Below are 15245 nucleotides of genomic sequence, written 5' to 3' on the forward strand. Positions count from 1 at the left end.
AGGCAAAAGCCTTAAAGGCTTAATTGTTTAATGGAGAGATTCTCAACACTTACGTTACAATGCAATAAAAATACATTTTTAAGACACCTTTGCAATACCAATATTTAATAATAACTTTCATAAGAAAGATGCTTGCAGATGTGTACATACTGTTTCAATTAAAGTATAAACAGATATAAAACTATTTAAGCAGAAAATACAATGTATTTTTTAGCAGCTCATAATTCGAGATCATAAAACTGAGTGTGACTATAGGGTTCACAGTTTGTCATTGGTTTAATTTCAAGCAAATGTTAACAAAGTTTACAGTCTCAATTCGGTAAGTGAGTCTCATGCCATTCTCCATCTACATTACAAAGACCATCACCACATGTCGTATTTTTGCCATGACTCTCCACAGAACAGCTAGAATCCAAAAAGCTGGAGTCTCAAAAAGGCAAAGTGGTTTCAGGACCAGATCAAGGCTGAGACAAAACCAAAGGAGTGTCAGGGGAGACTTAAATTCATTTTCCGGCCACTTTATTCGGTGGATAAATAACAGACTTAATTTTCTGCAGAGACGGATTCTGGACACAAACATGTTGTTTGGTAAACCTCAAAATAAGTGAAGGGGCTTTCCATAACTCAGACCAGAGAAACATAATGTTTTATACTCTTAAGCCTCAGATCAATGTCATTAGTGGTAATAAAAACTACTATAGTTTGAGAAATGCCATTCTTACATGCATATATCAAATGTGTTTTTAAGAGGAGGAGGGGAAAGTGATCCAAGTACATACCATAATCACCAGTTATCCTCAGGGGATGTATTAATCATTTCTTAAACAATAACAACAAATAAAATAAACCAACCACCAAAATAAACCCAAGCAAACAGCCGCCATGCCCCTGTAACCATTACATCCACTGCATTAAGGATAGGTGCAGGTAGGTGTTACCCATCTACACGCTGTGGGTGGCCAAAAGCATTGTCATCTGGCTGTCCTCTGGACGTAAAGAGAGGCTCTGGGGAGGTTTTTGCCTGAGCCTTCCCAGTTAGAGGTGGCCCATGCTGGAGGCTGGTTCAGGCTGCCTATCTGATACCAGCACGCTGGCTGCTGGGGCTTGGGTCAGTTCCATTAAATTAAATCAGATAAAACAAAGCTTTTTAGATATACACCTGGGGATCATATGGAGCAGCAAAACTACGTAAATGAGTTAGGTATAACATGTAGGGGAGCCTAATACCTTTGAGGATGAGAAAATTGCCACTCATTATGCTAAGTAATGCCTTATATCAGCATGTAAATAACTTTTCTTTGAAAGCAATCACCAAAGCATTCTCAACAGAAAATTAATATATCTGATTTGTTTATGTATTCACCTAATATGTCACTAAAATTTTCCTGACTTACATGTTCAGATCCATATATTTTTATACTTGTACAGACATACACACACAGCATTACATACTTAGTCTCAACGATGGGCTGGATCAGATAAGATGTTTAATATACAGTTCTCTGCTGAATGTTGCAAGAGATTTCACTCATCTCCCTGTTTCTGACAGCCATAGTTTTGGTAGGAAATTAAAAGTTAATTTTGCTTTTGTCCTTTTGTCTTTCTCCTTATCAGTAGTGCCGCCCAGGCATGCTAAAGTATGCTGAAAGTGACCTTCAGTTTACTTATATCATCCTGACACAAGTGATTTAGCCTCCATACTTGTAGGAGTAAACATAAGAAACCTCCACTGACTGACAAATATTTCATCTGAATTCACATACAGCCATACACTCTCTCCCTGGCATAGCAGGGAGGGCGTGTTGGAGGGTGACCTCATTTAGGAAGGCATCGTCATCTTTTAAGTTCACCACCATTGTCTACACACTACTAATACTTCTTGCACTCCCAATCTCTATCTTCTTGTCTTCCATTTGAAGGTTGCTGGCCTATTTTCTGGCCTATTCCATGCACCCAATTGCTAAAGTTGCTGTGATTTTGAACATGGAGACGGATCTTTAACTAAACCTGATTATATCAAGAGTTTTCCTATTTCTTGCTCTCCCAGAGCAAGCAGATGAGCACATTTTGAGTGCTTAAAAATACAGAAGTTTGAAAAGTGCTGTAGGAAAAAGGACAACTTCACAAACTATACCCAGCAGAGGCTGTGCAGATGCACAATACAAGACCTTTGAGTCATCTGTTTTCCAGAGCAGTAGTGATTGCCCTGGCTTTAATGGTCAGAAACACTGGGCCATTCAGACCAGTGGCATGATCTGTGTACTCATGGCTAGTCCAACATGGACATCCATTGCTGGACTGGAACTTGAAGGGCAGCTGAAGTAATTTTAAATGTGTTTTAATATGTTAAGTAGCTTATCACTCACAGCTTTCAAAGCCTGTGTAGTAAGGCAATGGTGGTAGCTTAGTAGATAGGATGCAGATGTGAAGAACAGCAGAGATGAAAAAAAATGATGGAGATAAAGGTTTTAGTCACTGACTGGGCATAGAAAAACAAGGGATGTAACAATAAACTGACTCAAATTGGCTGTTGAAGATACAGGACACCTTTCTTTGAAAGAGTCTAACACAGCATCAGAGAGTATATTCTGTCTTTTACAAGACAGAAGTCACAGCATTATTAGGAAAGGTGATTTCAGCAATTTCACATTACCCAGAGTAGGGTCAGAAAAACATGTTAAAAAACAAAGAATATTGTAGCAAACACAGCAAAGGTCATGAAAGTACAGATACAGAAGGAAGAACAGGTGGACTGAATAGGATTTACGAGCACTTTAGTGTATCCTAGGAAAAGAAAAAAAAAAAAAAGAAGTGTACATAAAAAATAATAGACAACTTCAGAGCCACCACAAGCTCAGGAACAGCTCTGCAACAGCAACTGAACAAACATTCAGCTTTGACTGCAGATAACACCAATACAAATCTTTACCTGTCAACTGCCATTTTTATGTAGGTGCATGCCCCTACGTGTTCTCCTGTGCATAGTACTGCTGCGGTATTCATCTGGATGGCACCAAAATGGCTTTATCCCATTCACAGGAGAGAAGGAAATAGTTAATTCTCCTTTTTGGTTTGGTAACTTAGTGTCTAGAGTATACTGCTTAGAGTTGTCTCAGGAGTTTCAGTGTTGTGCCTTATTTACTTATCTGTGTTGCCTCTCCTTCTGACTCCCCAGCAGATGAGGAACAAACCTGGCTAGACGTGTCTGCTTGCTCCTAGCCTAGCAAGAGTGTCCCAGACACCTCCCTGGATACATTAGCAAAGCAAGAAGCTAACAGATCTGACCCACTGTCCTTTTAGGCCTAGGTCATCTTTGCTAAGAGTATCTCCCATCTTATAATGAAAGCATTGTCAGAAGATACACAGTTTGTGTCTTTAGAAAAATACCTTGCTGTGCAGTGCCTTTCATCACATACAGTGAAAAAGAAAAATCTCCTAAGTCGATGTGAACCTCTCCTTCTGGCTCACATTTACCTACTCCCAAGAACTTACATGCTGTTGCAAATCTTGACAAGCTATTTTCATTTTTATGTCAGATCTGCGTTTTAAGTCAATACCAACAGAATAAAAGGTTACACAAATGTGTCCTGGCTACTCAACCTTTTAAAAGAGATTTCCCATCACATGTTAGGGTGGGAAAAAGAAAAAAAAAAATATATATATATAGGGTCAGGCATCAATGATAAATACAATAAAATAAATCCTCAAAAAACAAACAAACAAACAAAACAAACAAACAAACAACAACAAAACACAGCCATTGGTGACCAGACACAATACAACTGATATACAAAGAACCAGATGACTTTGATGTGCATTGTTTAGCACATTGTGAATAAAGATCTGCCACGTGGGCGAGGACTTTTCATTGCAAAATACCTTGGCAATTTCATAATTCATCACTGTTGTACGTTTCCTTCCTTACCAAGGAAAAAGACAAGCTTGTGGATTCTGTGGTGTTTTTGTTTTTTTTAGAACCCAACATTTGGATTGGTTCTACCTATCAGAGCCACCTCATCTAACAACGGGGTTCAAGGCCGTGTATATGTAGCAATTCAGAATACAAGGCAACTTCACAAACTTAAAGATCCTACTTCTGTGAGATTGCACAACTTGTTAAAGTGTTTGAAGGTCCCAAGGCTAAATCAGCTGATTCTCTAGAAAACCTGAACTCTTTAGTCTCAAAGCTTCTCTGTTACTATTTTGCTATCAGTATTTTGAAAGAAAGAAAGTCCTATTAGCAAAATCAATAGGTATGCAATCAGTGTAAACACATATGTCAATTCTGCTGTGTTTCGGGTCCACCAATGTATCAGAGAGTGAGAAGATCACCAGCTGCTAAAGGTACATTCCTGAAACAGGGCATAGACCATGCATACAAAGAGACACTTCATGTTTCAGTACAGAGTTGCTCTAGAAACGCTTCTCTCATTGCACATGTTCCTTACTGCAGAAAGGTCTTCTTCAGTAACAGGACCATTTAGGAAAATCTTCTTTAGTAACAGGACCATTTTGTTTTTAAAACCAGAACCTAGTCTAAACTTATTCATTTGAAACAGCATCCTTTTTCTATTAATGAAGTCAGGGATCAAAAATATAGCCTGTAACTAATCTGTGTAATTGGACTTGTAGCTTTAGTTTTGAATGTTACACTCCTACAACAAATAATTGTTTGCAGAAACTATTTAGCAAATTGTGCTATGTAACTAACAAGCAAACAGAAGTAGAAGCAAAGCTAACAAAGAAATCACAGCCAGCAAATTAGTCTCTTAGTCGTAGATGGTGACTTGTCTTCAGCTGAAGAAAGTGCACACATGAATAATGGTGATTTTTTTTTTTTTTTTTTTTTTACTTTTGAGGGAGATGATTTTATATATCATCAACTCATTACTAAAACTAACTTTAATTACATTTTACATATATTTTATGCATACCCATATGTAAAACAGAAGCACATCTTGGAATATGTTGACAAATAGACAGCAGTCAAATCCAACTTAATAACATAAAAAAATAAAACCTTATCAACTCCCTTAAGAAAGCTTACTTACAAAATTTAGATTTAAATGTGGGAGATCAGAATATGTGACATATAACAGCTCATCTGCTAGATAAAAAAATCCAACCATCCATATTAACTCTTTTATTCCATCTACCTACCTTTTTCTTATTTATTGCACTTGCTTTACTGATTGTCTCTGCTTCTTTTCTCCTTGCTGGCCTACCCCACATATTCCCATACAATAAGATTTTCCTTCCTTAAAAGCCTCCTTTTTCTTTTAACCTGTTTTCAAATAATTTTCCCAATAATTTTATCTTATATCTGTTACCCAACAGTTCCTTTCCTTCCTTCTCCCTCTTCTTGCAGTCTTCCAGCTGCAAAGGATGTCTCCCTGCAGTCACAGCCATCTTAGTTTCTAAAACCACCTGTGACCTGACAGATTAAACATCCCTTAAAGAAAATGGACAAGGAGCATAAATGCAGTCAAAGAACTATCTTAGCCCTGTACATCTATTACTTCATAAAATATTTTTCCAAAGTTCACCACGGTGAACATTCAGTTTCAGCCCATTAGTTCCTGTTTGCCATTTAACACCTCTGTGTAACAGTCTATGTTATCTTATTTTCTTCAGGCAAGAAGGGGCAACTTTTAAATTCTGTATAAAGAATTGAAACAGCATTGCATAGCACATTTCCACAGCACTATCTGGGATTCCAACTGCCACTGAAGAAATTATTTGTTCCCATTCAAGCTCAAAGAAACAATGGTTCAATATCCTCTCAACCTCCTAATACTTCTGAAAAAGAAAAAAAAAATCTCAAGAAAAATTCTCAACATATAGTTTTCTTCATTCACAGTGAGATGCATTCCAGTAAAAGTATTCCAGAAAAGCTATTTCGGAGACCATTCAAAGTATGTCACCCCCTTCTTCATCTCCACCAACAACGGCTTGGCCACGCACACAGCTGAGGGACTATCCTGCATGAGACAGGTTTCAGACTCCTCTACTGTCCATGTGGCACCACAGGGCATGTGGTCCCTGCAAGGTGCCTTGGCCATTCTCCTGTCAGCACACCAATTTGGTTTTGTGGTCAGGAACACCACCCACACACGTTGGTTTCCTTCCTGCAAGGGCAGGAAAGGACTACTTTACTTGACATTAAAAGGCAGAGAAGTGCTTCTGGGGTCATGCTGTGGGCTACCCTGGCCTTAAAGACACAAGAGCAGGGTCTCAGGCTTCAATTGCAAAGGCTTATTCTTCTAGTTCTTGCCCTATCCTAGTTCTGGGTTAACTTTGTGTCACGTATCTAGAAATCTCCTATGAGGTTTCAGCAGGTTGTTAACAGGGCACACTCAGAAGGGGAGTCTGAGCAGTGCTGTCTGTGCCCATGCTCTGGGACCAGAGACACCACTGACAGCGAGGGGCCATCCCTGCTTTGCAGGCACGGAGCCACCACAGCTGGCACCCACCTACTGAGCTGAATTCTTGTGGAGCCTTGCTAGTCTTGCCTGGGACCTGGCAGTGAGAGTAAACCACTCTGTTGTAGGTTTAGCAGAACAAAGAAACCTGGTTCGTACACCCAGTCCCCTCCCAGTAAAAGCTCGTGTACATTTGTGAATGCAAGCACAATGCAATTTGTTCCATTGGCTCTCTATGCAACAGCTTCAGGTGGCAGTTTTTACAGACCTGTGCCCAAATTCGAGCTCACTAAGCCAGAAGAGCGTCCTCATGATCAGATTAAGCGACAGTGCTGCTAGTTTGTCTATTTCTGGTATGTCCAACTAACCTAGCGCCACGGCAGCTAAGCAGAGAGGAGAAAACACCATGCAGCAAAGCAGATCAGACAGCAGTGCTTGTAAGACAACCACAAGGCTGTATGTCACATCCTCACCGGGTTGCTGCCATGACCCATTTATGATTTCTACCCAAAAACTGTACAATATGAAATATTAACATACCCAAGATACAGTCTACAGAGATTTTACACTTGCAATAACAGAACAAGAACATAAGAGCTGGCCAGAAAATGGCAAAGAATGATTAAACAAGAACAGAAAAAGAAATCGTATTGAAATTACCATTGTAAAATACATTGCAGTGATCCAGTAGAAGAGGAATGCACTCAATACAAAGAGCGCCTCAAGCAACTTCAGAGAGGAAAAAATAACACATTTAAAGTATATACAGAAGCAGCCCAAGGTTTGTCATCAGCACAGAAAACTGAGTAGTGGAAAAACACAGGCTGGACTGCAGCAGAGGTGAGCCTGCCCTGGGCAGGTGTAGGTCACTGCTGCCCTTTGCTAGCTGGGGCTGTGGCCCTTGGCCTTCTCATTCCCTGTGGTGCCTTGCTACACCTTGTAAATCCACCCTGCCTCCCCACAGCAAGCATGTACTGTCACCCTGCTGCCTGCATGCTGCATTTTAAAGCAGGCAGCACTGCTGCAGGGGGCTTTCTAGGGGTGTTTTTGCCACTGCAACAGCCTGCAGCTTTAAGCAGGGTGCGGCAATTCTCATGTTTTAATCCAGATTAACAGATCCCCCAACTGCTCGCACCTGACGTGCAGGAGTTAGTTCAGTCTGCTGGAGCCAGTCCAAAGCAAAAGACTTCACAACATATGCTGGGGATTGCTGGCTCCTCAGCACTACTTTTTTTTTTTATTATTATTATTTTTTCTACTTTTTTTTTTCCCCTCCACAGATCCACTCCTATTGCACAGCACTGCTCACATGAGCCCAAAGTTTGGGCCCCCCAGCACATATATCACAAGAGAGATTGTATCATGGACTCTGCTTGTGCTTCACCCCCAAGGCAGTCAGAGTCCACTGTCTTCTCACATACAGCAGAGCCATTACGATGAGAATTTGGTCCAAAATCAAAGCCAAAGGGCAGAGGGCAGGTGCAATTCGGGAAGGAAAGAAATACCCTAGAGCTTTCAGGTCCTCTCCTGCTTATTGACTTAAAGTCACACTTCTTCCTCCTTTTGTATGCATCGACAGTCTCATCAACTATTAAACATGTTACTGCTATTTAATACATTCTTTGGCCATTTTTCTCAAGGGAAACATGTGACCTGACAACTAAATGCTGTGGTAAATTATAGAACTGTAGTGAGCTGTCTGTAGGAGACAGCACCAGTGACCAAAGAGATCAGCGCTGGCATTTTCAAACAAATGAGTCAGAAAATTCTCCAATTTTCCCTCTCAGATTTCCTGGAAACATCCAAAGCCTAAGATTACAGTGGGGTTTTCTTTTTCCCAGGTCTGATTTTTTCCCCTAGAAGCAGATAAAGAACCTGATCTGTGTTGCGCACACATTCATATAAAATTTGAGAAAGGCAAGGCATGTGGGTCCTGAGATGCCGAAGATCCCCCAGCCTATGGTGCTCCAGCTTCCTGAGCAGATCTGTTGGATGGGACCTCTCCACCCAAAGTAGCTACAGGCCTTTGGACACGAACAGGAGATCTCCTAACCCCAATCAACCCTCGTTTCTGCCTCCTTTACTAGGAAAAGGGATTAACTGGTAGGATAATCAGACATTGTTTACTCTGCTTTAGCTCATGCAGAAAAAAGATTAAGGCCAAGATGTTGGTAAGTAAGAACCTAAAGTTAGTAAGCCCGTGCTGAGGCACTTAAATAAACATCCTGGTTTATTTATTTATTTGTTTGTTTAAATCACTGACCTCCTCAGTGCTCTCAGAGGCTTGGCTGTTGCTCTCTGAATGCACACACTCTGATAATCTGACCTGCATGTCTTGAGCCAAGATTAGGAGAGTATTATTGGAATAAGAATATTCTTCTTATCCTAAGGAAGAATTAAAAGTTTTGAAAGAGTTAAGAATAGATGATAACACTCCTCTAATGCCAACCAAGTCAAAACTCCAAGCAAAGTGAAAGAACAAGGAGAGGGAACAGTGAAATATTAAGTGCAGATGCTTCTTTTATTTGCAGTTTAATAATTCAAGAGCTATATTTATTTATTCATACTAATTGACCGAAGAAGTTATGCTGTGGAATAGCTGAAGAGAAACTAATTGCTGTCTCATTTTATTTTAATAGTATATTAAAACTCAGGCTAGACTGGAGACCTCTTCTCGACTTGTCCTGATGTTATCTGCCCTGAGACACTGGCAACTGTCCAGGGACTCGCCTACACTGATATTTAGGACTAACCTTAGGAGTCAGATTAGGTGATTGTGCCTTTGGCTGTAATGGGCCACAAATGTGAAGCTCATTTCTTTTTGAAATCAATTTTTCCTCTTTTCCATTTATTTTTTTTCCCACTTATGTTCTGTTATCATTTGCTCAGACTGTGCAAAGGGGCCTTAAAGCAGATGTAAATGAATTTTGCAAAACCCACACAGGACCCTTTAATACCATTGGAGTAATTGGGGCTTAACTGCAGTGAATCCTGAAGCACGCTATATAATACAGGCATTCCCAAGCATTTCTACAGCTTCATAATTAATACTCCCACAAGCAAACTGAGACCCAAAAAAAAAAAAAAAAAAAAAAAAAAAAAAAAAAAAAGTGGAATACACGTCCTGCTGTACAGAATCCTCCATCAACTCCCGATCCTTCAGCACTTCAGCATTTCCCCTGTGCAGTTCCCATGCCCTCCTGATGGCTATGCTGGTAGCTCTCAGCACGGAGAGCCCTTTTCTCTGTCTTTCCTGGCCCTGGGGAGCTCAGGCCCACAGGGAAGCCCTCCATTCACCCCTTCCTCTTTCTCCTCCACCCCAGCTCAATTTCCACATGCCCCTGGACTCCTTCATTAGCCAGTGGGCCACCACGGTGGCTAGCAATGGAGAGGCTCTTCTGCTCTCGCCCTTGCTGCCACAGTAGAGGGGGAGTGAGGTGGTGGGCAGTAGGGCAGCAGCACCGCGCTGTGGTCCTCAGCAGGGCAACAAGACAGCCATGAAAAATCTGTCGGCGTCCCAGTATCTTGCCTCATGTGTGCTTGCAGACGCTGCGTTACAGATATACCATGCCATGACAGCGAGGATATTCACACCCATTGCCAGCACAGCAGGCAGACGGCACCATTAGCAGCATGCGGTAGGATATACGAATCCCCATGTACGCTGGGCACAGCATACAGCCTGACTCATCCTATATAGTCAGGCAACAAGCCAGTGAACAAGAGCCCTGGCAACGTGCGTGCCCTTTGCATAGATACAAATAAGCTCAGCAGGTGAAAGGCAACAGGAAAGCAGGTCCTTTGAGTGCAGAGCCTTTCATCTTCCAGTTTGCTAAGGACAGACATAAAGGCAGCCTGCCATCCAAGTTGCTCACATTCCTCCTTTGAAGCTCTGCTTTTCTCCCAGACCAAACTTTGCCATTTCATAGCCTTATTACCTATAAAGATCTACTCCTCCCTTCAGCATTTAGTTCCTCTACCCAGTGGCAAGCAGTTTCCCTCCCCTCCCAGGAATCTTAATGATTTTTTGATATATATTTAAAAATATATATATCTCTGACATACCAATATTTTCAGTTACATTTGTTTCAATGACTTCAAAGTTCTCTTTAATAGCAGCTTAATTTTGTATAGGCCACTAGATGATCTCACACAAAATATAGTGCATCCTCATTGTGCACACAGCATAACATGAAGAGCTAAACAGGTACTCTTTTTTTTTTTAGTATTTTGAGAAAAATGGCACCCACTATTTTGAACTGTGTCAAATCTATATTTAAAAAAACTGTCAATGACTTTCAACCCTCTATACATACTTGCACGATGCTGAAGTGTCTTCCTATCATCCTTCCAGCCCTAATATTTAACAACAGGGCCAAAGAGGCTTTCTCCAGTTCTTTATTACTGTTTGATTTCCCTGAGGCCAACTGCTTCACATCAGTCAAAAGGCCACTTCACTAAGGACTATGGCTCATAATTTAAAGATCTACAGACCTCTTCTTTTCTGAGGTCTAAACAGGAGTTGCAAATATCTGGGGAAGGATGGATGTGCAGGGACTTGGCACAATCCATGGCTCAAAATTTTGAGTTTGCTCATGCAGCAACAGCTCAGAATGGGCAGAACCAGTGTAGGACAGCCTGTACTCTGTGTAAGCTAGCTTTACACATATCTTATCACTTCTATGTTTTTACACGTTCCTTCTTGCTTTTCTCCCTTGACCTCAGGGAACCTTAGCAACCTTCCTCAGGACATGCTTTGCTGGGCAAGGAGAGTGGCCCCCTCTGCCTCTGGGGCCCACAATTTCATGATTTTTCTGGTACCAATAGTGGAGAGCCTGGAAACTCACTCAGAAGGTGACAAAATCAATTGTGACCCAATCCCTTCTGTGGTGAAAAGACCACACAAACACTAGGGCATGTTTAGGGATCAATAACTTCAGCAACCACTTTATTGAGGACAGGCTCCCTTCTTATATCATTAGCTCTACCAGTGTTATTTTTCCACAAACTATTCATTGGTCAACAACTTTGCCCATCAATAGCAAACACTTAGCAACTTCCACATCTTAAAGGTTGGAGAACAAGCAGTTTGAGACAGCAAGGCTCTCATGGATCACAACTTCTTTGTTCCTTCTAACTTGTTTACATTCCTCATGGCTTCATCGATGGTATCACCAACCATGGTGTTTGTCAACCCCCATGGCGATACTCCCACACCCTCCTCCTTGCACATTCAGCTAGAAGTCTCCCTTCTAATTTACCTCTTTCTTCCTAGGATGCCAGTGGGACTGGGGGCTGCAGACCACTCTGCACCCTCCCCATGGGCCGAGACCACCCCCCCACACTGCATCTGGCAAACAAGACTTCAGTTCCCAAGCCCACATAAATGTAGTAATTAGGGGCGTATTTGTTCACAGAAAACAGATTACAAATTACCCACATTCAGCACTTGGAAACGAGATTTCCTGGGACATAGCAGATGTGTCGCCATTGTAATTCAGAGCCTGCAGACACTGGTTTGTTGCCCACAGGCAAGCACGAAACTGTGCTGGTGCTGCTTTTCCTAGGTAGAGGTGACCAAGAATTACCAAATGCTAACATCTGAACCCAGTCTACACCACTAATACTGTATCCTGAACACTTTCCCTGCTGACCTTAATCTGAATGTTGCCTTCACTTTCAACAGCAACAGGACCTGGTCTTTGGGAATTCCTTTATAAAGGAATAGGGTTTATAATAGCAAGATGGAACTTTAAGGGCAGAAAATAATTCCAGAACGAACTGAAGTAGCAGAAATTACTAACTTGGTTTTATTTCCAAGAAACCATGGCCTGTATTATTAAGAGATTAAAACACATAAATAAATAAATAAATAAATAAAAGTAAAAAATCGACATTTCATGATTTGTTGACATCAGGCTTCTTCCAACAGCTCTTCCAGCATCTCATTCCCAAGTCAGGAAATTTCAAAGGCTGACTGATTCCAGGGTGGCATCTAAGGTTTGTAATGAACTGCAAAATTGCTCATCAAGAGTAAATCTCTACAGAGCACCTGACTTTTCAGGTCATCGTGTAATGCTGAATATAAACCCAGAAGTCCCACGGGTGAAGCCTTGATGCGGTGACACTGTGCCACCTGGATGTAAGCAACAGCTTCACTGTGACTGTTTTGGCTTGGCAGCTGTGCAAACATAGACATTTCCCCTTCAAGATGAATGGCGAAAGCCAAGGTAACATAGCATTCTGTGAGGCAGTATGACAAAAACATGAAGGGGCTAACCGTATTTGTTCAGGAAAATAGATATCACTAGTTTATGAAAACAATGAGGTATAAATCAAATGCCGAAGGCATTTTCCAGCAGTGCCACCATGCCCTCACCCATGCACTGGCAGCCTCTCGAGAGCAGAAGATTCCAATTTTGCTGCCAACAGGCTGATAAATGAAGAACCCGTTCCTGCTCATTTTACAGCAAGGAAAGATTTGCCCTGTGTCTCCTACATGACCACACCTGGGCCCACCACCTGAAGTCTGGGAATGGTAGTGCTTGCTTACATCTTTGTTATTTTGGATTCATAGAAAATTTTCCACAACACCAAGAGGATTTAGGAACATGAGAATTATGTTTTAAACCATGATTTAATCACACTGAAATACTCACGTGGCACATGCATTTGCAGAAGTAATGGTCCATGAGAAGACATTTCCTGTGCAAATCTCTGAAAGGCTAGGTAAATTCTCTCAGTGTTAGAGGCTCTGACACAGAGCTCTCTGCAAAAATGATGTGAGCAGGGCAGTGGGCTGGAGAGATATAGACCGGTACTTCCTGAACAAGTGTAAAGATCGTGTTCTGCTGTTAACAACTGCTACCTAGCACAACAGTACGTTTGCCCTCTGAAAATAAATTGCTCATTTACTTCCTTGACACAAGTTTTAACACATCTGTAAGCCTGAAGAAACTGAATAAACCGGTACTAGGGAGCATTAAAATAATTCCATTGCTTGCAAGATTTATGCATAATGCACATATACTTACTTCAGTGAGTATTTCAGGTCTTTTATCAACATTGGCTCAAGAGCAGTTCAAAAGTGACCAGTGGGTATTTCTTACTTACACAGAGCATGCAAACATAGCTGATCCCACCTGCAAGTGCATACGTTCAGTGCATCCCAGCAAGGAAGACACAAAAGCTGCCTGAAGGTTTTCCCACTCTTTCCTGGCCCCGTCCTTGGCATGGCATATGCCAGGACCCCCAGAGGATGCTGTGGTGTGCGAGGGGTGCCAGGCCATGCAGTACCTGTTGAAGCTGAACCTAGACAGCACCCTTGGGCTGCCCAAGGGTTCCTTCCCCTGTACAGGACGAGAGGTTTCTCCCAGGGCCAGGGAAGTTGGCAGAAGCAGGAAACAACCCCAGCAGGCTGTGAAACCGGGGCTGTAATACTTTGGTGTGAAGACTTTTTCCAAGTAATCTTTACCATCTGTTGTCTCACGCTGATGTTAGTATTAATAATTTATGGGCCTTCTCTTAAGGCTGAGGTGGAAGCAGAATGCTAAGTTCTAACAGAGAGACGGCATCAACTTTTTTAAATGAGATTGATGTTGCTCTATTCTGTAGCCTCACACAGGGAATATATGGCGCTCTTCAGCTTTCTGTTGCTGCTGCTTTTGTAAATCTTTTCCTGAAAATTGCAGTGCAAAATGCTTATTTTAGTCCAGTTCCTCCGTTGCTCCTTTCCGACTAAAATAAGGTATGCAGCCTGTCTGGTACATCAGCAAAGTGCATGCAGAGGTCACAGGCAAGGTATAAGCAAACAATATAAGAAGCATTATAGGGTGCAGTCACTGCCAGGCAAGAAAAGGCAGGGTTCCTGCCTCTGCTACCTAAGTGACTGTTAGGCTGAGGCGGCACGGTTGTGCTACCAGTTTAAGCCAGCAGAATCTCCTTGCTATTTTTAACCTTGATTTCCTCAGAGACCAAATATGCAAATCATGAAATGCGATTCACAGCAAACACTGCTTGCACAAGGGAGAGCTAAGTTATAGTTCCAAACAATCAAATCAGCCTTTCCTACTCACAGGGTTTCGCTTTAATCCCTTATTAATGGGATTAATAGCAGGCTTATGGTTCGTGCCATCTTACTCCCCTTTTACACAAACCAATCTAGCTGCTCTCACAGAGGGACAGGTGGATTAATAGTCTTAGTCAAAAACTATGGCGATAATGCACAAAATCAGCCGAAGGGAGGGATTCCATGGTGAAAAGGGACAGCTGGAAGATTGCTATCACAACAATGCAGCGCCCTAACCCACAGACAGAAATGCAAAATGCGTGGGAGACCCTTCCACTTCTAAATTGAAAAACAAAACAAAACCCCTGAAAGATAAACAAGTACAGCAAAGGAATAAGTCTCTCCATTAATAAATACTTACCAGAGGATAAACAAGTAAAGGCATAAAGAACCTGTGAAGCTCAGAAATGCGGAGGCATTTGATGAAACACAACCCCGCTAAGAAATGCAGGGCTCTCACAGGCTGTTACACAACCTTTGATTTCTTTTAATAACACTTGAAGGTCAGATGCCAAAGCTCTTCCTGGAAATCCTAAAAAGACCGGGCGGCTCCCCGCGTGAGGCGGGCAGCGCCGTGTGGCAGCGCATGTCGCGACAGGGAGCTGTCGGCCGGGTGTTAGCTTACCCCCAGCACCTGGCCGGTGCAGCTGCCACTGGAGGCCCCCGTGGGAAGCCGATGGTGGGGGGCAGGAAGCCAGAAGGGAGGCCGGAGCGGGGGGGGGGGGGCAGCCCCAGCGCCTCCGCTCACCCTGCCG

At 42.1% G+C, this 15245-nt stretch overlaps 1 protein-coding gene across 1 annotated transcript in view; it reads right to left on the reverse strand.

Annotated features, from left to right (window-relative positions):
- NRIP1 (nuclear receptor interacting protein 1) overlaps positions 1-15001 on the reverse strand; it is a 226722-nt gene extending 211721 nt beyond the window's left edge. The window contains exon 1 of the mRNA XM_021279064.4: positions 14852-15001. The gene's annotated coding sequence lies outside the window, so the exon portion shown is untranslated. The remainder of the gene's footprint in view (positions 1-14851) is intronic.
- Positions 15002-15245: the final 244 nt, after the last annotated feature.

The sequence above is a fragment of the Anas platyrhynchos genome, chromosome 1 (assembly GCF_047663525.1).
Source record: "Anas platyrhynchos isolate ZD024472 breed Pekin duck chromosome 1, IASCAAS_PekinDuck_T2T, whole genome shotgun sequence".
Lineage (NCBI taxonomy): Eukaryota > Metazoa > Chordata > Aves > Anseriformes > Anatidae > Anas > Anas platyrhynchos.